General features: G+C 40.8%; 1 protein-coding gene across 1 annotated transcript in view; it reads right to left on the bottom strand.

The window, feature by feature from the left end:
- The window catches only part of sox5 (SRY-box transcription factor 5), a 396,290-nt gene extending 370,516 nt beyond the window's left edge, over window positions 1–25,774 (bottom strand). The window contains exons 1-2 of the mRNA XM_034163653.1: window positions 25,542–25,774; window positions 3,555–3,612 (exon numbers count right to left, since the gene is read on the bottom strand). The gene's annotated coding sequence lies outside the window, so the exon portion shown is untranslated. The remainder of the gene's footprint in view (window positions 1–3,554; window positions 3,613–25,541) is intronic.
- Between the last annotated feature and the right edge of the window lie 1,659 nt (window positions 25,775–27,433).

The following is a 27,433-nucleotide window of genomic DNA, read 5'->3' as shown; positions in this document are numbered from 1 at the left end:
TATACATGGTCATTGGTATCATTTGGAATATCCCCATCTAAACAGTGCTGCACGTCTTCCACCGGTGTTTGACTTGGTCTGGCGTTCGTGTAATCCTGCTTCGTGTAATCCTGCTTCGTGTAAAACCTCTCACTACACACTTTTCTCAAACAGACATTAACATTTTCTCACTTTTCTCTCCTGTGTAAACACTCTCTTTTTTCTTCTGGGTGAGAAGATTATAAACAGACACACGCAGAACACAATGCGCGTGCTCTCCCTTCGCTCACTGCCTCCGGGGGTACGGATGCGGGACCCACAAAGAATCCAAGTCATGGCCACAGAGCTCTGCGGCTGCAGTTACCGAGACCCTGCAGCGCTGTGGATTTTTTCCGCAAAAAATCTATTCTCTATCCTCAAAACAGTGAGCGTAGTCTCTGGACCTGTTGCCAGATTTGGCGCATCTTACACAGCAGAGAGGGGGGTGGTGTGAGTGGCCCACTGTGGCATTTACCGAGCCCGCAGACTCCGTAAGCGCATCGGAGGCAGAGCAATCGCGGTGAATCCGACTGGTGCCACGACCGGCCAGCCTGATAAGGACGCGGAACACAATGCGCTGTTTACATCTGCTTCTGTGGTGTCTGGTGGGTTGCGCGCACTGCGCGCGCCGCATACAAGTAGTTGCCGTACTCAAAAGACCAATATTCCTTGCGGATAGGACATGCGCAGAACACAAAATAATGTTCCTTTCTATGGGGATATCACGATGCGTGTTTATATGACCTGATATTTGGGTTAGAAAAGGAGTAAACCAGGGGTCTTATTCTGGTTTTTAAAAAACGGAATATGAGCATATTCGGGTTTTTGCGGGTGTTTATATGGCCGTGCGCAACCGGGTTATTGCTAATATTCCGGTTATGAAAGGGTTATTGGCTGCATGTAAACGTAGTCACTGTGGAATTTCTGGCCTGACATGAGCCATATGTCCTGACTAATATGACCTACCTATCTATTGCCGGTGTTCAGCATGTCTTTGAATAAGTAGGCAGAACTCAAATTCAAACAGCAAATACAGTTTCCTCAATGGGTTTTGTTTTTTGTGTCAAGTTGTGCCAACTTTAAAGCAGATATAAAGACAGAAGGCTCAACAGGCAACTATATGGCTCAAATTAAACTCAACTTTTTCAAGTTCTGGCAACTTATTACTCAAAATGTACTTTAAGTAAAATGAACTTGGTTCATTTGAGTAAAATCAACCTACATGCTGTAACATCATGTAGGTTGATTGTACAATGACAAAGTACAATGCTTTGTTCTAAAACTGGAAAGCTGGTGGAGCAATCTTGAGTAATCCTGTAAATCAAAGTGTCCTTAAAAAAAATTCACTAAACCCCAAACTCTATTAAGGAACAGTGAACTCTGTGTTGGATCTGCAACTGTGCCTTGAATGTTGTTTGATTAATGTGTTCTTTTACTTAAAACAGTTATATTCTCTTAACTTGGCAACCCAAACTCATGCCAAGTTTGTGATGACGTCATGAATAGTCATTTAATCTATTCGTTTGTGATACCATCATGAAATATAGTAGATTTCCAGGACGGTTTCATGAAATTCTTTTACATTTGGGGTTATGGTTAGAGTCAAAATTAGTCAGCAATTTAATCAATTTAATTATATGCTAATTTAATCAGTATTTTTAATTTAGTCACAATTAAAAGATATATGGAAATCTAACTTCAAATATCTAACTTCAGATTAATTGTTATTTTTGAGTACTGCCAATTCTGATGGTCAGAAGTGAAAGGAATGTACCCTCACCGGCCACTTTATTAGGGACACCTTGCTAGTACGGGGTTAGACCCCCTTTTGCATTCAATTCAATTTATTTTCATTTATATAGCGCCAAATCACAACAGAGCTGCCTGAAGGTGCTTCACACAAGTAAGGTCTAACCTTACTAACCCACAGAGCAACAGTGGTAAGGAAAAACTCCCTATGAGGAAGAAACCTCAAGCAGACCAGACTAAAAGGGGTGACCCTCTGCTTGGGCCATGCTACAGACATAAATTACAGAACAATTCACAGAAACAATTCCTTCAGAATTGTCTTAATTCTTCATGGCATAGATTCAACAAGGTGTTGGAAACAGTCCTCAGATGTTTGTCCATATTGACATGATGGCATCATGCAATCACCCATTCAACCAGTCTGCCCATTCTCCTCTGACCTGCAACATCAACAACTCATTTTCACCCACACAACTGTTGCTGGCATCTTCTTTTTTTCCTCTAGATGGTTGGGCGTGAAAATCCCAGGAGATCAGCAGTTTCTGAAATACTCAGACCAGCCCATCTGGCGCCACCTTCAAAGTCACTTATATCCCCTTTCTTCCTCATTCTGATGCTCAGTTTGAACTTCAGCGATCCATCTTCACCACTTCCAGATGCTTAAATAATGCATTTAGCTGCTGCCATGCGATTGGCTAATTAACCATTTGTGTTAACAAGCAATTGAACAGGTGTACCCAATAAAGTGGCCGGTGAGCGTATAGAGCAGGTCTTTTGTGTCCGACTCCTGTGGGGGAGGCCTTCACAGTACTGGCAACTACTGCTGCCCCCAGTGGTGAGGTATAAATCTAAAGGCAAACAGCTCTGCAGCCACCTCCAAACATTGGATTATATTAGGAGTTGCCAACTGTGCTTCTGGAGATCATCTGACCTACATCTTTCCATGTGTACCGTTACAACCAAAAATGATTACTCAAGCCTGGTGATTCCTAGCACACCTGACTTAGTTCAATTGCAGTGGGTGGGGCAGGAAGAGCACTTATGTACTGATGGCAGCCAATCAGAATCAGGATGTAAATTTGGACTGTACCACTAATTTAATCACATTATTCATAAGTAAGGATTCGGAAAATGTGTTTCCAGTGCCGACGGTTTTGAGCTATACTGGTAGAAGTTCAAAGATAATATGCTGAGTAAATCTATTATATTTGCTCACAGCACTTTTTCAATTGCATTTTCCAGTGGCCATCTGGGAGAAGGTAGCCTGGCCATTTGCCTTCAGCAAATGTGCATTTAACACGCCCGTTTGCTCGTGATGCTTCAGAACGGCACCTTTTTCAGTTTTTGCAGCTCAGCATATATCAACATTAGATTGCCGTGAACTGTTGCATGTGGAAATGTGACATATGTGATGTTCTGAAGGGTGGCAAACGGCGGTCTTTAAAGATTCGTGCTGCAGCTACCTCCCTCCCTCTATACCCTCCACATCAGATGTAGAGATATGGTGCTTACTGGCTGCCCACCGGCCCGTGGCGGCCAGCTGAGAATAACCGACTGGCAGGATGCTGACTGTGTAGTCATGGAAACTGACTTGAGCCCTGCGTGTGACCTCATGATGGCCACATGAAAGCTCGGTTAGAAAGTGTACGTGTGCATTAGAAGAGTCAGAATGTCACTCTGCCTTTAACGGAGTTCTACGAGTACTTATATACTAATACACCTAAACGCAAGGATACATGTCTGTGCGTGTGCATGTGTGTGTGCGCATGAGTAAAACAGCAGCTGACCTACAAGTGCCCCTGGAGAGACGGCTTTGCTGCAGAGTGGATACCCATCAGGCCAATCCTGGTTTAAAAACACACACACACACAGATGCAGAGAGTTAGCCAAATTTCATAATTAGCGAGACAACGCGGTTGACAATCACATGGTGATACACATGTAGGGAACTGGGGAAATTATCAGAGACTGAATGCAAGCGGTGAGCACAGACCAGAGGATAGAACAAGAAGAAAATCAATCTCCACCATAGGAAACAAAAACAAGAAAATGATAAGGGGAAGGGAAAAGAATTTAAAAAAGAATATCTTTTTTTTTTTTTTTTAAGGAAGCCTAACTGTGGTACAGTCTCCTAAGCATGAATTTGATGTTTATATTTATTATTTGTGACAATTCTGCAGAGAATGATTAAGTTGTTCTCTTGGGATTCTCATCAACATCAGATCTTCTTTCGGAATGCTGTTTAAAATAATTGTAGTCCAGGTTTAGAAGTTAGTTACAGTTTGTTCCGTTGTGTTTGTTGTTATTGTTCAATTAACAGTGGGGGGGGGGGGGGGGGGGGGGGGTTTGTAGTAAACAGGTTTTGCAGAAAAACTTGGCTCTGTTTCCTCAATAAAACATGGCTTTGCATAATATGTGCTCCAGGTTCGTGTCTCCACCCGATCGCCCACATTTTCCATTTACTCCACTGTGTAACAACCATCTGTGAGGCAACTTTGTCTGTCTTACAAAAGTGTGCTGCAGAAACATGACAAAATCTGCTCGGCTGTGTCCAGCCGTAGAGATGAAGTTTAAATCCGGAGCATCAAATGTATTTGTGACAGAATACAGATTTCTGATTGAGGAAAAAAATACTTAGAAACGTAACGCATGCAGGGGTATTACTGGCAGCCATATGTATTTTGGGCTGATTGGGACCAAACTTGGTGGAATGACTGCCAGCCAAGATCAAAATGATTGGACTGTTGAAAAAAATCAGTTTAAGTGTCAAGGTCTCAGATCAAGGTCAAATTCTTGATGCACTGCTTATATATCTGGGATGGGTCACCAACCATGCTCCTGGAGATCACCTGCCCTCATGTGTTGTTTCTGAGGAGGTCTTCACAGACTAGACATGAGTCTAAAAAGTAAAAGTTTCCATTCTGGGATTCTTCTACTGTTCTATGTTTCTGGTACTGGCAACTCCTATTGCCCCCAGTGGTGATATAGAAGAGCTATACAATCATCTTCAAATGCTGATTTACATCTTGGTCACCAACTCTGCTTCTGCATATCACCTGCCCTGTAGGTTTCCATGTGTACCTGCTGTAACCACAGTTGATTACTCAAGCCTGGTGTTTCTGAGCTCTTGACTGGCTGAGGACACCCTACTTAGTTAATTAGCAGTGGGTAGAGAAAACATGCATGGCAGGTGATCTCCAGGAACAGGGTTAGTGACCCCTGATACTAACATATACCCTTATACACAGGCAGCTGCTAAAGGCAGTCCAAAAGGAAGTATCAAACAATTTCCACCTTTTTCAGGTGAAGCCACACCAAGACACCCACTATGCTTCAGCACACTTGCACCTCGGTAAGCCTGCTATTTTTGCTTACAATAGCGCAAGGCCCTAAGCGCTAAACATTGATTATTATTTCAGTGAAAACATAAGCGATCTTGCAGCTTCTTGACAGCTGTGCAAGTCACAGTAGTTGGGTTTCGAAAACAGATTTGTGCAAAAGTTAAGCAATATTTTGGGAATGTTGGCAAAGCACCATAGCAAAATGACAGGGTTGTGTCTTCTTGTGATAATTGTCATTCAAGCGAGGCTCTCGCAAGAACTGTAATTCCAATAGTCATGGCAACAGAAGCATAAGTCCCAATAAGTATTGTCATTTTGTTGTTTTTTTCAAGTCCAATATTGTCATAATGTCAACTCTGTTTAACAAGCTCTCCACTTCTTACCTGCCCACAAATATCGCACCCCATATTGTAGAATGTTGTGTAACTATTTTTGTGCGCCATGTGACCTGTGATCACAAAAAAGTGTTTCCATTCCACTTTTGGCTTTTTCAAATCACCTGAAAGTCACCTAATTTTCTTGACATTTAACAGTTTTTTTTCGAATTCTCTAAATCAAGTTGTGCAATTTGGAAGGTAATAGAAACCCGCCTTGTGAAATATGATGAAAATATTTCCTCCAACAGCCGGTAAGTCCGTGAGAAAACACAGAAAGAGGCTTTAATACTTGTGTCAGTTTGTGTTTATTCTGAAACCTAAATCAATATGATATTTTACAAGCAAAAAGGATCAATAGCTGCAATTATTACTATTATTATTATTATTATTACTAGTATTATTACATGCCACTGATTATCTGTATGAGTTCTTAAGGAGAATAATTGATACATCCAAGTCGAGGATAATTACAATGCCTCCAGTCTAATGAACGGTATACTGGTATGTACTCACTGTACTCATTTAAGGGACTATAAAAATAAATCAAACAGGTAATTGAACTGGATTTTAAGCTGTAGAGACCAACCACCCCAAAGCAGGTACTTGTGTCTGAGGAGGCTAAAAGACACTGAAAATTATATATTTGTTTCAGAAGGAATCAGAGTCTGGTGAGGTCAGTGCCAGCCAATGTCTGCAGTAGTCCTTTCAAGTCAAGACTTGGTTGGAGACCTTCAGTATTCTCATATCTAGGATTTCCGTAAAGTGTTCATGTTAAAGCTTTTATAATAAAGTTGAGCTGAGTTAAAGCAGCAGCTGCGCAGTAAAAACATTTATTGTGAAAGCCATAACGTTATTGTGTCATGCTCACGTTACTACAATTAGCAAAACGGTGCCAACCTTAGCAAAAGATTTCCTAAAAATAGAAATTTTATTTGGTTTTGTCAGGAGTCATTTATAAACACTGGTGTTCACAATAAAACTTGTTACATCTCACAATAAAGAAATCAGCTTGAATTTGACATTTTTTTAAAGATGGAGCGGAAGTTGACTCGATCAATACAAAAAAATAAAAAATGATGTCCAAAATGCCGTAGCTGATGTTGCTGTAGGATCCAAGTGGCACATCCCTGACTCTCCCCAAGTTCCCACTCACTGGACACAAAGTCATTCCAGTAGTACACAAGGTTCCTCCAGTGAGTTGTACTACTAAAGACTTCCACTTTAAGTCACTGGTTAGGGTCCAGGTCTCAAAACCAAACAGCAAAACAACACAAGACATGACATTTGTTGTCCTACAAAGGCATAAGCATCGCCAAACATCTCAGTCCACTGACCTCATGACTCCGTAAGCTCTTCCCAGGTGTCGCTCAACCTCAAAAGCAGATATATCTGAAATAACAGAACTTCTCAACAAGTTCAACACTTTCAGTTTAAACAGATGCTCTTCAGCTGACTGAGTCCAGGAAGTCTTTGAAGGCCAAGATCTTAGTCTTAATCCATTAAAGTCTCAAACCCAGACACTGTAATTCCTCAATCAGCTACTCAAGTTATGATATAAGAGCTTCCAATGGTCCCAGTAGTAAGTCAAAACAAGCCCCATAGGGTAGATGAGACTGTTCAAGTCCCCATGGACAGCATACCAGTTACTTCCCCAGCCAAGGCCAGGACCCATTTCCAGGTGAGTGGACTGGGATGATTCAGATGAAGTGTCTTAAATTCACTGAGTCCACAATGACTTCCTCGAGTGCTAACAGGCATACTGTGGCTCTGCACTTCACTGTGGTGTCTGGTCAAACCTTTATATCAACCATACAGTCACAAACGTACTGTACAGTTGAGACATGATGAGCACAGAAACAGCAAATGACGCAGAGGACAAAAACAGCTCCTTGTCTGTGTGAAAAACAAACTGTGGGGAGACATCCATATCCGTAGATCTTCTCTTGGCAGGCCGGAGCAGCCTTTGTGCCGTGTCCAGCCGATAACCCACCACTCTCCTCTCCTTGACCCATCCCAACACCTCCCTGAAAAACATCAGCCATTAGATAAACACACACACACACACACACACACACACACACACACACACACACACACACACACACACACACACACACACACACACACACACACACACAGTCCCATTTATTACGCTTTAAAAAGGTCACAGTTTCCTCTGGCTAAGCGCCCTGTGCTATTGATAATTTTATGCATAAACAAATGGTAAATTTGTGCCACATAAATATGTATTAGCAATTAATAATGGTGTTGTGTGTGTGAGGATGCCAGGTGCATGCTGAGTGGAGCTGGCTGAGGTGGACGGGTGGCTTTGTCCCACTAGCTGGTCTCCTTCCACTGTGTGTGAACAATGCCCACTTAGGCACAGGCCACCATATAACACACACTCACCAACAACACTGACACAATGATGGCGTGTATAAATTATAACGCACATCGTGAGCCCCATAAATCAGAGATTTCCTGGGGGCCACTGGCTGGATTTGTTCTCTCCTCAGGGTACCACTTGTAAACTCAGCAGAAAGAAAATAGAGACAATACAGCTTGAGAAAACAAGTTTCTCCTTGCTGATGGCATGCCTAGTGCCTTTACTTAACTTAAGAAATACCACTTGTTATGTTTGACCTTAACTCATTAACAAATCAAGAGTTTGTCTTAATTAAAAATTAATTAATTAATTACAATCTTTATTTCTTTGGCGCTCAACAACTGGAGCAGTTGGTCTTGATGTCCAAGAATTAAACCTTCAACGGCACCCTAGCTCTGCAAGTAGGCATTGAACAATGACTTTTTTGCCTTTGGTGTTGATTTCTCCAACAAATCAAATCAAGAGTTTGTCTTAATTAAAAATAAATTAATTAATTACAATCTTTATTATTCTGGCGCTCAACAACTGGAGCAGTCGGTCTTGATGTCCAAGAATTAAACCTTCAACGGCACCCTAGCTCTGTAAGTAGGCATTGAACAATGACTTTTTTGCCTTCGGTGTTGATTTTCCCAACGTGTTTGAGTTGACTGACCATATTTCTCTGTTGAGAATACATTTGATCATTATGGACTGGGTGTTGGATAGTGTCATAGAGGCCAGCAACCTGGGTGCCTGTGTCAGTGAGGAAAGGCTCACTGACCTTGACTTTGTGGGCAAAACTGTGATCTTTCTGAATTTCTTGGTTGCCGCACTTGAGAAGTTGAGGTGTGTGGGTTTGTGACTGTACTGGATCCTTGCGTACAGGTTGAATGGACTTTGTGTCATATCAGCTACTTGCAACATGAGGTAACATCACCTATGACCTTCTGGCCAGTGACTGGAAAACACCAATAGGACACCTACGTATCACCTGGCTACAGTAGAATGCCGGCTACTATTGTAAGGTGAGGATGGACTGGTTGTCTGCCTCGGACGTTGCCAACCAAGACTCAAGGCAGTTCCGTCATGTAGTGGATGTGGCAATGCGTAGTACCAGGCATTGCTCCCAGACCTGACTTTACATGTTTCCTTTTCCTTTATGACAACATAAAGATCTAATAGAAATAATTATTACATCTAATTGGACTAATATTACCTTGCTGGAACTACATGCTCTCAGAGGACACCACTGACTTTGCAACCTCGCCACCAGATTACAAAAATATTTGAAAAAGAAGTAAGTCCATGTACACAGACAGGTAGCTTGTACCACATGCCTGACATCAATCCCTGGCCTACATGGATAAACCCTGATCCAACTCCGACAGAATGCCAAAAAACTAAACATTCACACATAATGTACACTGGGTATACATGAATACACACTCATATGCGCCCACACCATAAGACAGGGCAGCTTTTCACACTTAATGTCCTTACTGCTTAATATCCTTCTTGCACACAAGGAGACCAATGTCACAGTCAGACATCCATTACATTTCACACATCACTGAGAACAAAGTCGTACCAAGCAGGTTTCACTTCTCTGTGTGCGGCTGTACTGTATTGAATATTTCCAGCCAGCATCATGAGCGAAAATACTGCAGACAGAACTCAACACAATGTCAAGCCAGAGTGGGCGTTTAATTGAGTTTGCTTTCAAGTCGAGTCCTTGTCAAGAGGTGAGCACTAATGCTTGGATGAAAATTCCATTTTGCATTCAGTCAAACTTCACAAAACTTCACGTTGTGTTTAAAAACTCGGAGGACAATGGTCTGCACCACTGAAAACAAAACGTGGAAGTCCATGAACCACAAAAAACATAAATATAGACCTTGTTCAGCAGCTTTATAAATGTCTGTCTTCTATGCCTGCTACTTAATGAAAAATATATTCACCAAATCAGACAACATAGTCTCTTAAATGTAACTCATATTTGCTGTAAAATAACTGTGGGAGAGGACTTGGACTACTAATTTATAGACTGGGGTCCAATTTAAGGTGTGTGGTTCAGGCTACCCGTATGAGTCTTTGGACAAGGCCCTCCATCTGCACTGTCCAACAACCCCCCAGCTGTAAAATGGTATGCAACTCTCCTTTATAAACCAATCCAATACATTTCTAGATACACAGGCTATGATACAATTCAGAGATGATACTTTTTATTGTGGAACGATTCGATTCAGTGAGATTCAATCAAATCCAATACTATTTGTTTTATGTAGACATGCATTTTCTCGGATAAATCTGAACAAGCTAAGTGACACTACTTTACTTTCAAGTGCATATTTCCCTTTTTTTTTTATTACTGTGCAAAAGAAAATTGGTACTGCTTGTGCTCACCTTTTGTTGACCACTGGGGGCAGTACTACACACAGTCGTAGAAAGTAAAGCATAGAAGAAGCCCAGGGGAAGAGGTCAGTTGATGTTTGCATCGCATAAAGAACATAGCATAACTTTCCCGGTCTGAACCGGTATGACAATATTAAGAATTTGTGAACCAAACCTATTGTTCAAACAGATATATTTATTGTAACCGGTTCATAGTACATTTAGATTGACTTAAGGGTTTGTGTATCAATAAAGTCATACCGAATACTTTAAAATCAGTCTTCAATTAGCATTGGTTAGTTGTTACACCCACTGACCCAAAAGGTCTCTGGGCCTGTACAGGACTTACTTCTTCTTTGTAAATATGCAAGAGCCAACACACGTGACTTCATGCCAATCTTGTCTTCTTTCAAAGTGTGCTTTGTGTGTGCATCCAAAATTAATGTCTCCTCTAAAATTAATGTGCAGTGCCTGAACCTGGCAGGGCACAAAAAAGAAGAGCAAAGTGTAGAAAAGCAGTTAACACTCACCCAAATCAACAACTCGAGAAAGATGAAATTTTTTTAGTTTGAAAGTGGATATCTCATGAGTGAAAAAAACGTCAAGACCTTACTAACATCCTCGCTTCAAGATCAAAGGCAAATGGTCTAAAAATCAGCATGAAAAAATGGCACAAATCCCAACAACAGTAGTGTGAGTACTGCATCGCTGGAAGAAGTAACCAGATTCAACTACTTCCAGTGTTACCTTCATACAAATCTATTCCGTAACATTGTGCAGACGGATTATGTTGCCTCCTTGAACGTAACCGCAGCAAAGCAATCAGAAAATATGTTGATTTTTTGGATTTTGTACATTTTTGTGCACAAATAGACCCAATTCACGCTAAACCTCACTCGACCATTTCCTCTGCTATATTGTTCTTCTGTGACTAAATTCTTGCAAAATCATTTCAATGAGGTTGTGTGGTGATACGACTATGTTAACTGCTGTGAAAAAAAATCAAAAATAACGGTTTAAATAGTTTTGCCATGAACCATCTAGCAGGGGGCGGATACATCTATGGGAGCAACACTCACCAAATTTCCATTTCATGCTAAATTTAAACCACTGATCTAGCGAGTCTCAGACTATGACTTAGCCCAGAAATGTTGGGTACTGCCACAACAAAACCGGACCAAGGTCTACATATTGGTAGCCTTAATCCTGATCCACTAAGCTACCTGCTCTACATCCATCAACTGGATGCAATTTTATTCATTAACAGAGCAAAGTTGAAGAAGAAAACAAGTAACCTGATGTCCAGAGTTAAAGGATTAAATATGGACAAGAGGAAACTGAGCGAACACACCTGAGGTTAGCTGAGGGTTTAGGATGGCAAAATCAGCAAGGGATTTTTTTTCTCTTAATATTGTGCAGGAGCAGTAGTGGCTGCATGTGTGTGTGTCTGTGTGTGTGTGTGTGTGTGTGTGTGTGTGTGTGCGCGCTATGTTGTCCGTCTGGCGTGGTGAGAGCAAGCTGGCTCCCCTGTAGAGCATAATCACTCTGCTTGGCTAAACACAATCACACAACCTCAACCCTACTCACACAGCCCCCAGAGAGAGAAAGAGAGAGAGAGAGAGAAGCTATATGGATACAGACTATGTGCATGTGCAGGACAAAAGGCGGCCCCATCTGTTCCATTGTCGTAGAGGTTTTAATCTGGATCAGATAAACATGACATTTGGGATGACTGGCCAAGCTCACGTTACAAACATGACATCAGACCCTCCCGAAGAGACGCTGCATGTTGGGCGTCAGCTGCTCCCAGCTGTGTTGCGCCCTGCCCTTGGCGTCCACGTGCGCTGTTGTATAGCCCGTTCTCAGAGGTGCAGGGCCCGGCCGGGCCTGCGCACTGGATGTGAAGGGGCTGCACAAGGATTAGCAACCCATTGGCCTAATCAGACAAGGTAATCAGACTGTTCTCCATCATGACAACAATCAGCTGAGAGAGTGAGAGATGCACATCTGCCCATTGAGCTCAGAGCTAATGCCATAATAGTAATGAAACATCTGGTCATTTGCGACTCAAAGCAATCAAGGAGAGGCACTGGGACGGTTGCAGATGGCAGACCTGTTGTCATTATCAGCTACATGCGGCAGAAGGGGATGCACGATGTGCATGTGGTGTTCACAAGCAGGATCGGCTTGAGTTACAGAGCTCATGCAGCGATCAACATAGAGAAATTTTCAATCCCACCACTCACAGCATCATCCCAGAACTTTAACATTGTAAAAGGTGAATGAATGCAAACATCATTAACATATCTTGTGAGTCATGTTTTCTTGTTTGTTGCCACTGCGTGTCACTACTTTTTGAAAGGTCGTCCTTGCTACCTAGAGAATTGGTATTATAATAACACTACTACTAATAATAATAAGTCAGTTCAACCCATGTGTGTTTGTTGCCTTACTCCTCTTAGGTCCTTTGGCTGATTTACGCCACACTTGGTATGTGGATGAAGGTTGATCCCTGATTTGCCCTAAAGGGTTTATTTTGACAAAAAGTCAATGTCATTTAGATCAAAGGTAAAAAAAAAACACACACACATACTTATATACATACATACATATATATATATATATAATTTTCAATTAGGTTTGCACTCAATGTGGCACACCATCATAGGTGGGTTCCTGAATGGACCAGCAAACGTCAGTCATTGGAGTCAAAGTAACCAGAGTCAAAGGACAAGATTTTGATTGTTCACACTGAGTTGCACAAACATCGGCGCACATATGTCGGTGGGTTCCAGATTTTCGTAGAAAATGTCAAATTTGCCAAAACAGTAATTGGCAGCAAAATCAAGATCATTCAGGTCATAAGTCAAAAGTGTGATTTTTCACCTCATTTTGGAACAAGCATGGCACTCATACATAGATGGGTTCCTGACTTTCCCAGACAAGGTCAAATATGCCAAAGGTCAATCATTGGGTTATTTGTGTCAAAGGAGGAAATGTTAGTTTTTCACTTTGATTTGTACCAAATACCAAACATTTGTAGGTGGGTTCTAGAACTCCTGAGATGAGGATGAAATTTGCACAAGACACCAATCTTTGGAGTCAATATCAAGGTCACTAGGTCAAAGGTCAACATTTTAACACTCCCCCTCACTCCAGTTCCAAACATGGCACACTGGGGTCTACAAATGCCCAAAGTTCTGTCACTGGGGTCAAAGTCAGGGTCACACATTTCGGTCCGTTTCTTCACTCACAAAACGAGTGTGGTATGTGAAAGAAGATTGCCCACAGAATTCTAATCACAGCAAAAGAAGAGCTCATTGCGATTAAGGTCAACGAATTTGTTATTGAAACCGATTTGGCAGACATATACAGGTGGATCTGTTCATCGCCCTTGAAAGGTCAGCCAAAGGTCAACCATTTGGGAGTAGATCAAGCTTGTTAAGACTCGAGGCCAAGGTCAGAGAGATCAAAGATCAGATTTCCATCAGGCCAATGATTTATATTCTTTGCCTGTAAATTTTATTATCAGCAAGCTGAATACTTCATTACTGATGCTACATACAGTATACAGTACATACCTGTCATTAGTATTTTCATGCACACAGATGCTACTGTTTAATAATTTTAATAATATTATTATTAACAACATGTAGAAAACAACAGCAATCCATGTACATCGAGATAAAATAATTTCAATTGTATAATTACACTACAACAATGTTTTACATATAAGCCTGTGTAGAATTTTTCCTCTTTATCCATCACTTCAGTACATTATGAGTAGATATTAACTTAAAATATGATTACCATATTCACTCCATTAAATGCCCCGGGGGCATGCAATTCTCATAAAGGGGTCATTTATTGACGATCATTGGCGTGCACATGCTTGCATGCATGCTGTACACAGTACAGCCTTGTGTTACATATGGACATGCGTACTGCATGCACGAAAAGTAGCACAGAGTCGAATTGAATGTTTTTCTGCATGCAGTAGCTGCTACACAATTACGTGAAATTGCTCCACGCAAACATCGCTACTCGGCAGCGTTCAAGCTGAAAGAAGCAGAAGAGACGGGCAAGCACCATTCTGCTTGGATTTTCCTAGTTGATGCATGATGAGGAAATGCATCTGGGAGTGGTGTAGGAACAATGATAAGCTTGCGACCCTGGCCAAAACAGCAAAACGGCTGCCTGCAGGGTGAAAGGAAGTGCATTATGAGGACATTGAAAAGGAGCTGATAAATTGGTTCCAGGAAACAACGGCAGGTGTCCACGTGGCTGGGCAGGCTCTGAAATACGAGGCACTGCGGCTGTATAAGCAACATGGCAACCAGAACTTCAGAGCCTCCAATGGATGGTATTTGAAGTTTTGGAATGACATAACATATCAAGCCAACAATGCACTCATGTTGCTCAGCATCCGAAAGAACTCACGGATAATGAGGTGGACAAATTTTTGAAGTATATCTTGATAACGCATAAGAATGAATGAATTAATTAATTTATTTGACACACACAAGTCAAAAACAACAAAAAACATACCATGAAAGAGAGAAATAAATAGTCCAACAATGCACCCATGTGCCCAAAAGGGTGTAGGCAGAAGCAATAGCTTGTAAAAGCCTACTCCTTTAACCAAAATTAAAAATTATACATATGTATATAAAAATTATACATATACCCATCATAACTACTACAAAGTGTACATTGATCCATGAATTTGAATAAAAAAAAAAAAACACAAACATGCAAGCAGGAGTGCACAACAGAATCAGAACACAATCAATTACAACACAACAGAATCAATAAACCTAATTTAACATGCCATAGCCAGTAATCACATAATTTTTATAGAGCCTTTTAACACCACCCAAACTACTAAGTGATTTTACATTATCCGGCCAGTTGTTCCAAATATTTACACCCTTGACAGAAATACAATGACATTTTGTGGTAGTTTGAATCTTTGATTTTAGAAATAATAATGTTCCTCGCAAATTGTAAGATCACGCCAATATGACACCAATATGATTGGGAATATGGACAAAACACCAGTTTCACTACAAATTGTGAACTTCATGGATGGCTTATGTTTTTTGTTGTGGCAGTGAGGTAGGACTATTTATTTCATTGTACTCCGTTCTCTCAGGAATTCACAATTTCACTATATGCAATGTGCCGAAAAAAATCAGGAGGGCTTTAATGGAGTAAAAACAGTATTTTCAAATGGCCAATACAAAAAATATGTCAGATTAATAAGATATGGTTGTGTTGCATGAGTCAGTCACTGTACTGTATAATTAATATTAAATAATATGAGAACAGCTACATATCTTCTGATTAATCAGTCCAGTGTTCTTGAAATGTGACGATTAAAAGTTTGTTTCATTAAGATTGACAGTAACTATATTCATGTTTGTATTCCAAGCTGTTAAGTTGGTTCCAATGGCGGCACAGAGTCATGGCAGGTTTACAGAGACACCTTTCAAGCCTGCGGGCGGTGAGCATCTGATACTCAAATGATATCTTTTCAGCGGGGTATTCCTTTAATTTGTCAACATTACACGCAGAGTATTGGCGCTTGCATCTTTCCCTGTAGGGATGATTTGTTCTCCTGCACAATAGAGGACAAACTCCAACATCATTTTCTTTTCAGGTGGATGTCAGGCTAATGATCCACACACCGGAATTACACCAAGCGCTATTTGGCCGTGATAGTTTTGTTCTTCACAGTGCACACTTTAACACGTTCCCGTTTTACCAACTTCTGGAGGAAACGCTGCCAACACTGGCGTTATCCTGAGAACATTTCATGGCAGCCGACAGCGCAGATAATTTGAGTTTTGAGACCTCAGCTGTTATTTCACACAAGTCAGTCGAAGTTAATGTTTAAAAATGGCACCAAAATTTCACGTCTCAAGTCATTTTACTGTGTGTGTTGTAACTCTGCTGTAATTGTTAATTACATATTAGTTATTCATTTCACTGCCGCCTCTTTTTCATAATCTTCTTTGCCACTTAAGGTGCAAAAGAAACAGATATTCCATGATAAAAGACGTCGATTAAGGCTCAACACGGGGTGATTCAAGCTCTTTCTGTGTTCTTTTTACAGAGTCCCAACATTGAACCTTCTAGATTTGCTGCCAGTATCACATGACAAGTTTCATGACAGGTGTAGAACCAGTAGGAAAAGATAAAATTTATCTTGGTCATGTTTTGAAAGCAAGACATGACCAGCGACACATGAAAGTAGGATAGTGTGTATAAGGAAAGTATTCACAGCACTTCCCACATTCCACAATTTGTTATGTTACAGCCTCATTCCTAAATGTAGAAAATTCACTTTTTTTCCCCCTCAAACTTCTACTCACAACACCCCATAATGACAACATGAAAAGGGGTTTTTGGAAATAATTTGCAAATTAAAATGAAAAAACTAAGAAATCACATGCACATATGTATTCACACCCTTTGTTCAATACATTCTCGATGCGCTTTTTCCAGTAATTACAGCCTCAAGTCTTCTTGAATATGATGCCACAAGCTTGGTGCACCTATCTTTGGGTAGTTTTGCTCATTCCTCTTTGCAGCACTTCTCAAGCTCCATCAGGTTGGATGGAAAGCATTGGTGCGCAGCTTTTTTCAGATCTCTCCAGAGATGTTCAATAGGATTCAGGTCTAGACTCTGGCTGGGTCACTCAAGGACATTCACAGAGTTGTCCTGAAGCCACTCCTTTGATATCTTGGCTGTGTGTTTCAGGTCATTGTCCTGATGAAAGGTGAACAGTCGCCCCAGTCTGAGGTGAAGAGCGCTCTGGAGCAGGTCTTCTTCCAGGATGTCTCTGTACATTGCTGCATTAATTTTTCCCTCAATCCTGACCAGTCTCTCATTTCCTGCCACTGAAAAACATCCCTACAGCATGATGCTGCCACCACCATACTTCACTGTAGAGATGGTGCCTGGTTTCCTACAAACATGATGCCTGGCATTCATGCCAAAGAGTTCAATCTTCGTCTCATCAGACCAGAGAATTTTCTTTCTCATGGTCTGAGAGACCTTCAGGTGTCTTTTGGAAAACTCCAGATGGGCTGCCATGTGCCATTAACTAAGGAGTGGCTTCTGTCTGGCCACTCTACCATACAGGCCTGATTGGTGGATTGCTGCGGAGATGGTTGTCCTTCTGGAAGGTTCTCCTCTCTTCACAGAGGAATGCTGGAGCTCTGACAGAGTGACCATCGGGTTCTTGGTCACCTCCCTGACTAAGGCTCTTCTCCCCCGATCACTCAGTTTAGACAGGTGGCCAGCTCTAGGAAGAGTCCTGGTGGATCACAACTTATTCCATTTATGGATGATGGAGGCCACTGTGCTAACTGGGATGTTCAAAGCAGCAGAAATGTTCCTGTACCCTTCCCCAGATTTGTGCTTCGAGACAATCCTGTCTTAGGGGTCCACAGACAATTCCTTTGACTTCATGCTTGGTTTGTGCTCTGACATGCACTGTCGACTATGGGACCTTATATGTAGACAGGTGTGTGTCTTTCTAAATTATGTCCAATCAATTGAACTGATGCCAGGTGGACTCCATTTAAGCTGAAGAAACATCTCAAGGATGATCAGTGGAAACAGGATGCAACTAAGCTCAATTTTGAGCTTCATGGCAAAAGCTGTGAATACTTAAGTACAAGTGATTTCTTAGTTTTTTGTTGCTTTTTATTTAAAAACAAAACTTTTTCACATTGTCATTATGGGATACTATGTGTAGAATTCTGAGGAAAAAAATAATCTATTTTGGAATAAGGCTCTAACATAACAAAATGTGGAATACTTTCTGGATGCACTATAGGCAAAACAAAGCTGATTTGTTGTTGTTGTTTTGTTTTCTTGATCAGGTCCATCAAAGTTGACCAGATTTTAAAGTCTGTCCTTTTAATGTGGTGAATCATCACAAATTGCAAATAGGTTTTGTGTGTTAGCATGTGTCTCTTTATATGCTGTCAAATACAGAAGAACCACAAAGAATATCACATACACAACCCATAAAATAACATGAAGCAAATAAGGGATCCCTGTGGTTAAAACATTTCAGTCACCACAGACTTTGCCATATGTTTTGTTTGCTTTACACTGCCTCCTCAAACCAAATGTGTAACCAACCAACGCTACCACATTCCACAGTATCTGAAATGGCAGCCCAGTGGGCCAAGCGGGCGCACGGGTCTAGTATAAGTGAAAAGTGACCACCCCCGCTGGATACCCCCAAAGAGGTTGCGATTTAATGTTTGCACATTACTGTGTGTGTTTCCTGTCTGGCTGCTCTGAGACCTGGGGTCCAGTCAAACTCTCCGATGGAATAAAAGAGCCATTGTTCGCCGAGGTGGTCCCCATAGGACCGCCAGCCTACCCCCTTTACATACACACACCTACTGAGGCCGGCGTGCATGTGCACTACGCTCACACAGTCGTGCATACCCGCAGTTTGTCTGCAGACAGACAAACAGGCATAATGCACGCTGCCCGTGTTAAATCATAGCTTTGTGTTCAAGGGTGGCATTTGCTGAGGGGTAAATATTTGGGTGTGGGATATAAACGCTATGTGCCTGTGTAAATCACACACACTGCACACACACACACACACACGTGTGTGTGTGTGTGAGATTCAGTCATAGCTACTTCCTTCCTGTGGGCTGATGATGTTTAGTCTTCCCACAAAGCAATCTGATTGGTTCGTTTGATCTCCTCCACTTCCTGTTTAGAAGTGTTCCCCAGCACTCTGACCCCAACTGCCTCAGATCTGGGATCAGCCTTGGATAGATTGACTCTTAATTACACATGGAAGGCAGTAGATCTGTTTGCTGAACAGCTGATTCATCTGCACTGTGAATGAACGGGTGTCCTGAAGTGTCCTACATCAGTTTCAACTTTTGTTTGTTTTTTTGAGAGCCAACTGTTTTAATTCTTATTTTTGAAGACACATTCATGTAAGAGTGCACATGAAACCCCCAAATATTAACCACAGAAACAATTATTATTATAAGTCACCCAAAATCAATGACCAAAGAAAACAAATAAGAAAGCAAAAGAAAGTGAAATTAGGGAAGAGCCACAAAAATATTTGATCTGGATCAAAAAATTATTATTATTATTGTTGTTGTTGTTGTTTAATAATAATTAACTTTGCATATTTTTGTATTATATGTTATGGTATTACTTTTGTATTATTATTATTTTTCCTTTGGCAGTATGCAGGATTTTGCAGTCATAATTATTTTGGGCCATAAAGGGAAGTGGAAATATATATTTTGATATTCAGCAAATGTTTTAATTTTAGCTGGATGTCCATCTCAAGTGAAAGTAAAAAAAAATCAAAAATTCATACTTCTCTTAAAGCCAACTGGCGAAGTGAAACCAAACAAACTTAAGTTTTCAATAGCTTTCCCAAATTAACCTAGTCAAATAATGTACTTGAATGGTTCAAATCGCAATCTGGTAAAAACATTGAATTCACAGATCCCCCTTAAATCTCGGGGATACTATACAAAATAGATGTTCCAGACATGGTAACAAGGCAGGACAACAGCAGAGAACAGAAATAAATAAATTATATGATTAACAAATATTATGCTGATACTCAATTCAGGCTTGAATTCCCATTCAAATTTTGTTTACCATTTTAAAAGGCAACTGAAAACCCATTTGTGTAGACAAGCATTTGGGTAACCTTGTATTTTTACTTTGTTGTTTTTATTTCATATTATGTTAATTGAATTCTAATTCTTACATTGATGTTTCCATTTCTATTTAATTATTATATTTTATAATTATGTTTCTAATTCTACATAGTTAATTATTATATAATTATATAAAATGCAGTTTTAGCTCTTACCTGCACTTTTATGTAAATCACTTTGTGACTGTGTCTGTGAAAAGTGCTATAAAAATAAACTACTTACTTACTAGACTATAGTAAATAATCACTTGGTAAATACAAAAAATACAAAAACAAACAAACAAAAAAGAATACAAAAAGTGAAAATTTCTAAATTTATCTTCCTTAAACTCAACCTGAAAACAAATCTCTACAACTTGATATAAATTAATTAAAAATAAAAACATCAAGATGATGGGTTGCATAAGTAATGGAACACTTTGGAATAACACCTGTAAATAATCAGATTTACTGCCAGTTTTCTTCAGACAAGTCAGGGGATGGATACATGAACATTTCCAAGTCACTGAATATGCCTTGGACTTTATTTACATAAATTATGAAGAAATACAAACAGTATGGCACTCTATGGTAAATCTGTGTGGAGTAGACAGTTCTCAAAAACTGAGTGACTGTGCAAGAAGGACAAGAGTGAGGAAAGCCACCCCGACAACCCACAAGAAGTTATAGGCTTCTGTGGCTGCGATTGGAGAAATTGTGCATAGTGCATGTTTTGCAGAAGGTCAATCAGGTAAAGGTTACAGGGTTCAAAGGTCAAAGTTTAAGTTTTTTTTTTTCTTACTCAAATTTGCACCAAACATGGCACACACATGCAGGTGAGTTGTGGCAGGGTCACATTTGTCAAAAGTCAATCGTTGTGGCCATAGTCATGGTTTCCTGTTTGTTGTCCTACTCTTCCCAAAACCTTTTGCTAATTTCTAGCAAATGTGGTATGTCAATAAAGGTTGATCCCAAAATTGCCCTTAAGGAATTAATTATGGCAGCAGTCAATGTCAAGGAATTTGATTTTCAACCCATTTTGGAGTAAAAGTGGCACACACTAGAGGTAGATTCCAGAATTGCCCTGGCAAGTTCAGCTAGAGGCCAATCATTTTGGAGAAGGTCAAGGTCATTATGGTCAAAGGTCAGGTACAGTCTTCCTACCCATGGATACTATTACCATACAAGGCAAGTAGTCAAAACACAACTATTACATTTCATAAATGTACGTATTTATCAATGTCAGTGACGACATAAACTGTTTAATGAGTTTAACAATATCACAACTTTTTCTACCTCAATGTTTAAATCCACAACTTCTTCCACACATATTGTTTACCAAGACATTTCATGTATAGATTAAATACAGCGTTACCTCCGCAAAGGTGGTTATGTTTTCGGTCGCGTCTGTTTGTTTGTTGGTTGGTTGGTTTGTTAGCAGGATTACTCAAAAAAATCCTCAACGGATTTCAATGAAGTCATTAAATTTTGGTAATGATCCAGAACATGATCCAGATCCAGTAATTGTTTTAAGGATTCTTTATCATTGCAGGATAGGGCCAATTTCAACATTTTTGCATCTAACTTCATGATGACGGATCCCAAAGGCTGAACAAAAATTAAGTTACGACACAACAATAATTTAGCATTTGTTTCTCCTCATTGAATAAACTTATTAGAAAATAAAAAACTTGAGTAGTTCATGCAGTTTCTCTTTATAAATACATTTGTTGATCTAAGGGTTTAACCCTCTGGGGCCGACGCCATCGTATACCATGGCTGAGACCAAGTTTTACTAAATTATAAATAACTTTTTAATGATATGAGATAGAAACTTACTCTTTTTTTTTTTGCTGAAACGTTAACTCTGCGGACTTTCGAGCCACTGTCCACCATCTTTGTACTCCTCACAGAAGCTGTGTGATGACGTAAGCAATGTGAGTGTCCAATCAGAATTGGTTCACCGTCACATGGTTTTCCAAGATCCAATCGTAGGGCAGATTCACCTCACGTGATACACCAAAGATTGTTTTTAGGAGTGATGTGTTACTAGTTTATTATAGATTGCTGTGTGTTTTGAATAAATGCGTGTGGAAAATTATTTTCCACTTTACTTTTTATTTTCTTATTTCTGATTGTAATCTTTTATTACACTTATAAAACACAACTGTAGCAGATATATATTTTGAAAGTACAGGTTGTCCTGAAAAAAGAGACATTAAACTTGATTGTGGGATGCAGGGAGAGCTGTTAACAGCAATAATAAAACATTTATGCCAGGCGAATGAACTGTCCAAAAAATGCTCTCGGACCCCAGAGGGTTAACCACTGAATCTGAAACATGCGTGAAATGAAGTGGAATAAGTCTCTTTGCCAAAGGGTATTCCATGTGACATCAGTGACCCTATGGCCTTGGCGGAGGTTTGCGCTCTCCGAGTGCTTCTAGTTATGTTTTTGGATTTAAATGAGTATCACAGTCTGTTTGGGCCATCACATCATACATCGGTAAACATTAAATTAAATCCAATTTTTCTGTGTTTGTTTTATTAGATGATTGAAATAACTGAGCCATGCATTCATTCTATGCAGTTCAAATGAACTCTATTACATTTGAAACAATTTAGGTTAGACCACGCGACCACTGTGGTCCTGGTGTGCAGGCAAATTATACAGTTGTATGTCCCTTTGCAGCTTGACTAATGTTTCTTGTATTACTGGGAAAACCCAAAAAGAGTTTGAATGAAACTGAATAAGCAATGCAGTTACAAAAATGTACTGATTGGGGCTGGCCCAAACAGTCTTAGTTCCTGAATTTGTCCCCCCTACCTCTTACTTCTGGGAATGAGGCAATTGAGGACAAGAGGTTTTTCTGAGCCGATTCAGTGGTTCTTCTCACTGGCAAAGGGTGCTCAATTATGAGAACAATGCACGCGAGTTAAAAGCAGCCATTAAAGTGTGTGTGTGTGTGTGTGTGTGTGTGTGTGTGTGTGTGTGTGTGTGTGTGTGTGTGTGTGTGTGTGTGTGTGTGTGTGTGTGTGTGTGTGTGTGTGTGTGGTGTTTTAATAAATCACACTTCTCGACACCCTGCCACCACTCTGTTCCAGTGTCCTAAAATAAAACATGTTAAGAATGACAAACCTCTTTGAGAAGAAAGGGGAAGTAAAAAGGGATGTGTCACAAAGAAAATGCTTTAAAAGAAGAGGAAGAAAATGGAAACACAATGTGACAATGTGAAGAAATCGCACTTCTGAGAAATGACAAGACTGGGACAAAACAAAGGCAGAAACAAAGGTTAATATTAGTCCTGTGATGCTCGTTTCAAACGCACAGATCTCAAGGCGGGACATTAGAAACAAAACCTTTAAGAACTTCTCATTTGGCTGAGGAAATCATGCAGACAGATTAAAAATGGGAAAAGGATGACACTTTTTTATGTTGGCGCTAATTTTTGATACTTCTCCAAAGCTTTTATACGACATATGCATGCAGTATGTATAGAGCAGCCGAATCTGTTCAGATGCAGATTCAGAATGTGATTTATGTCGTTATTAACAAGCAGCAGTAGCCTTGGTGGCCACCAAACCTACACTTGACAAACTTCACTACAATCACACCTGCTCCTAATTGCATTCATGCATTGATAAGATTATTCCCAGCAACAAGCCCAAAGATTTTCAGCAGGTGGCAGGTACGGATCATTACTCCGAAGGTATTGGTCCAAAAGTCTACTGGTCCAAAGGTTCCGAAAGAAGGCCAGTCAACTACCTAGCTAGCATACTAACAACATGTAGCAACAGCAGTGCTACTTTCCATTCTATGATCTTCATCGGGATTTGAAAGTTTCTCCGTGGCACGCCCTTATTTGGCTTCTGGCATGGCAGTGGTCATTTTTTTTCTTCATGAAAGGTATAAATTCAGTTCCAGGTATATTCAGTGACTTCAAAATGTTCATGTATCCATCCCTGACTTGTCTAAAGAAGACAAGATGTAAAAGCGATCATTTGTATTAAAAAAACTTATACTTGTATTAATCTTGTATACAGCTTGTCTAAAAATGGAGGGAGTGTGAATAAAAGTGTCTGTAATTCCTAAATGGTTAATGTTGTCATGGGCCACGTTTTGGCTTTTAGGTATACTGTCTGCATTCTTCTGTCTTCTCTGGTACTATTATCTGGCTAATTCTCCCACATCTTGAATATTCTCTGGCACCTTTACATTGTCATTTCTGCCATGTTCGTTCTGTGTAGCTTGGTTTGTGGACTTCGAGTCTGACGTGCTTCAGTGTTTGAAGGCTCGGTGGCCTATTTAACTACTGTTAGAGCGTTGTCTCATTGCCAGATTGCATAGGTTCATCCTGCGCTCTCGCATTACTATTCCTGTGCTTTACTGCAGTGTTTTTGCCCTCCTGTTACAGACTACTGCTGCCACCCCGTGTTTCTTGGTATTTTTCCTGCCATTTTGGATTGACTGCTTAGTATCAGATCTCTTTTACTGACCTTTTTCCTGTTTTTGGATAACCATCTGCTGCCTCCTTTAGAAAGACTGTTACCTGTTGAACTTATCACCCGTGTACCTAACCGAGTGCCTGTTAGTGCCATTTAGTAATGAGGCTTTGTGGACAGTACACCTGTTTTGACTGGCTGGCTGTAGTTCTCTGTGCTGGGGTCCATCGCCAAATTATTACAAATGTGATATGTTATTAAACCTCTTGAATTAAAGTTAAAATTAAAGACTACAAGCACTTTGTGATTGCTTTATTTTATCTTCATTGTGGTGGTCTACAGAGGCAAAATTACAGTATTGTGTCACTGCCCAACTACTACTCATAAACCACTTATATCAATAAAATAAGAAGATGTGAGCCCTATACAGGTCTTGAGGCTCATCGGTTCAGTGCTTATATCCCTAGATACTGCAATGGAAAGCTGATGAGTGTCCATAACTCCTCCTGGATTGGACATTGGTCCATCACAGGTTAGTCCCCAGCAAACATTCAGCACTAATTAGACTGAGACAAAGCAGATGAGGTATGTTATCTCAGGACACAGACAAGTATCCTGAAGTACTTAACTGGAATTGAACCACTTATATACTGGTAACCACATTCCTTTTTTTACAGAGCCACAAGCTCTACCAACAAAAAACTCAAGTAATCGTGGTGACAGTCGCCTCCTAAAATGTGCCAAAATACACAATTTTGACAATAATATGCAAACCCATTTTCCCAATTCCCCCTGGACCCAATGCAGTTCCCTGGTGTGGTGGAAGTAGTGATGCATGGCACCAGTACATGCTCCCAAACCTGAAACCAGCACCTCAAAACTCCTGTTGGATTTTTTTTTCCACTGCTTAAAAGAAATGACACACTTTTGACTAAGTAAGGGATGAAGGAGGCTTAACAATATTAGAAATTCAACAAACTGTCTTTTCCAGTGCCGTGTATTACTATAACAGGCACTCAGTCCTCTGGACAATCTGGACTTGTTTTCTCTCCTGAATTCTGGCAACAGAATGGAGGCAAACATCAGCAAGACAAGAAGAAGCAAAAGAGGTACTGAGTTGTGCGCGCTCGGCTCCTACCACCTACCTGTTGCGTATTTCCCTTTCGGCAATCACAACACACACACGGGCAAACGCGCTCCCTTTTCAACAGTGACAGGGAAGAGCGCGGAGGAGGAAGTTTGATAAAAACACATAGGGCTGTCTTTGACTTGACAGGGCGAGTAAAACACAGCGAGCATAGATTCCTCCTGGTGTCCACACAAACACAAATACACACACTCACACTGACGCCTCTATTCATTTAGACTGTCACACGCACACACCCCAAAGAGATCTCACTTCCTCTGTCAGCCAGCTAAATTACGGCTCTCCTTCTTCCCGTCTATATCTCTTTTTTTTCCCACTTTCTCAATGTCTGTCTCACCTTTGTCAGTGAAAAAGCCAGCAGCAAAAACTTGTTTGGCATGTTGTCACACTTCTTTGTTAACTGTTGTTATAAGACAGAGCAGGAGTGGACATATTCCTAGGTTTTGGAAAAACCAAGGCATCCACCCAGTAAAATACAGTGAGTGAATATATATATATATATATATAATAAATCTGTCAAAAGATTTTTTTCTGTGATCACTACTTACTCGACATCTACACATTCCAGACACCCTGAAATTTGCATAATAATGCCTCACTTACTCCAATTGAACCTTAGAGGGGTCACGTTTTTGACAAGGCAGACAGCTTGAGCCCCAGATAATTTAATCATTTTCTCCACACTGAGCAAGATTTCAGCCACAAAACCTGGCAAACACGAAAAAAAAAAGAGTACCTACTTTACAATCCTCCCGATTTCAACTGCTTAACTCTCAGTACTTGCAATGACATTTTCTGATGGGCTTGAACCCTGAACTGTGAAAGCATGACATCATCACTTTGGGAAACCACCCTTTGGTTGATAAATTAAGGGCTACATCCAATTACACGTCCTAGCCTGCTGCACAGTGAAATGGGTTAATCTGGCTTTCCTCCTAACAGGCTGACTGATAAAGTGCAGACCTGGCAACCTGCCCCAAAACAAAAGTAAGATGCTGCCTCCTTGGCCAGAACTGCAAACACACTCTGTTTCTGCTTCAGATCTTTACCCCGATGGAGCATGATCCAACAAGTTTCAAGCCATACTAAGTAGGAATACCCGTCACACATAGCAAGAATGTGCAGGAACAAGCCCGACACAGCAAATATTGCCATAATCGGATGTAGGCGGGAGGGAAAGAGGCGTGGTCAGCAGTGTCAGAACGCATCCAGATGACCTCGTCCACACCTGCACGATGGCATCGAAAGCCTCTGTACACAACTGACTGCCCGATATCCAAACGTCTGGATGGCAAACACGGGACTGGTGCGCTGTGTTCCTCCCTTTGCACAGTCCCTGTTGGTATTGAACATCGGAGTACAACCAGCGTATGGACTGGACTCACGCCATATGTGTCCAAGTCGGCATGGTGTGGTCACTCACTCAGTCATGCAATCACATCTGTGCTTGTCCTGCAGTTCTCAGGGCTACTGACCTCATGTGCGTGTGTGCGTAGTGTCAGTGTTGGACTGACAATGTGATCACTGGGCGTGTATGTGTTTGTGTTCATAACGACTGAATGAGCAGCTATGCGTGCGCGCGCATAAGCGAGGGGCACATGTGCACGCGTTGCCAGCTACTGGACACTGCTGTCCCATGCATCAGACACAGCCTTTCCAGGGAACTTTAATGGGGGGTTTTTTTGTGTGTGTTTTGGCTCACTTTAGCAGCATAACACAACTCTGTACACCGCAATGGTTGGATCATCACATGGGATTTATTTTTGCATGGTTGATTACAGCACAGCAGCCGGGTGAGAGGATTTTAACCACAGGCTGCGGTCCCGACCCAACGTTCACTCTGTGCTGTGAAACACTTCTGGGCTGTTGTTGGAGGTGAGATTCATGTTT

This window comes from Thalassophryne amazonica, chromosome 22 (genome assembly GCF_902500255.1).
Source record: "Thalassophryne amazonica chromosome 22, fThaAma1.1, whole genome shotgun sequence".
Taxonomy (NCBI): Eukaryota; Metazoa; Chordata; class Actinopteri; order Batrachoidiformes; family Batrachoididae; genus Thalassophryne; species Thalassophryne amazonica.
This window is presented reverse-complemented; position numbering and strand designations above follow the sequence as displayed.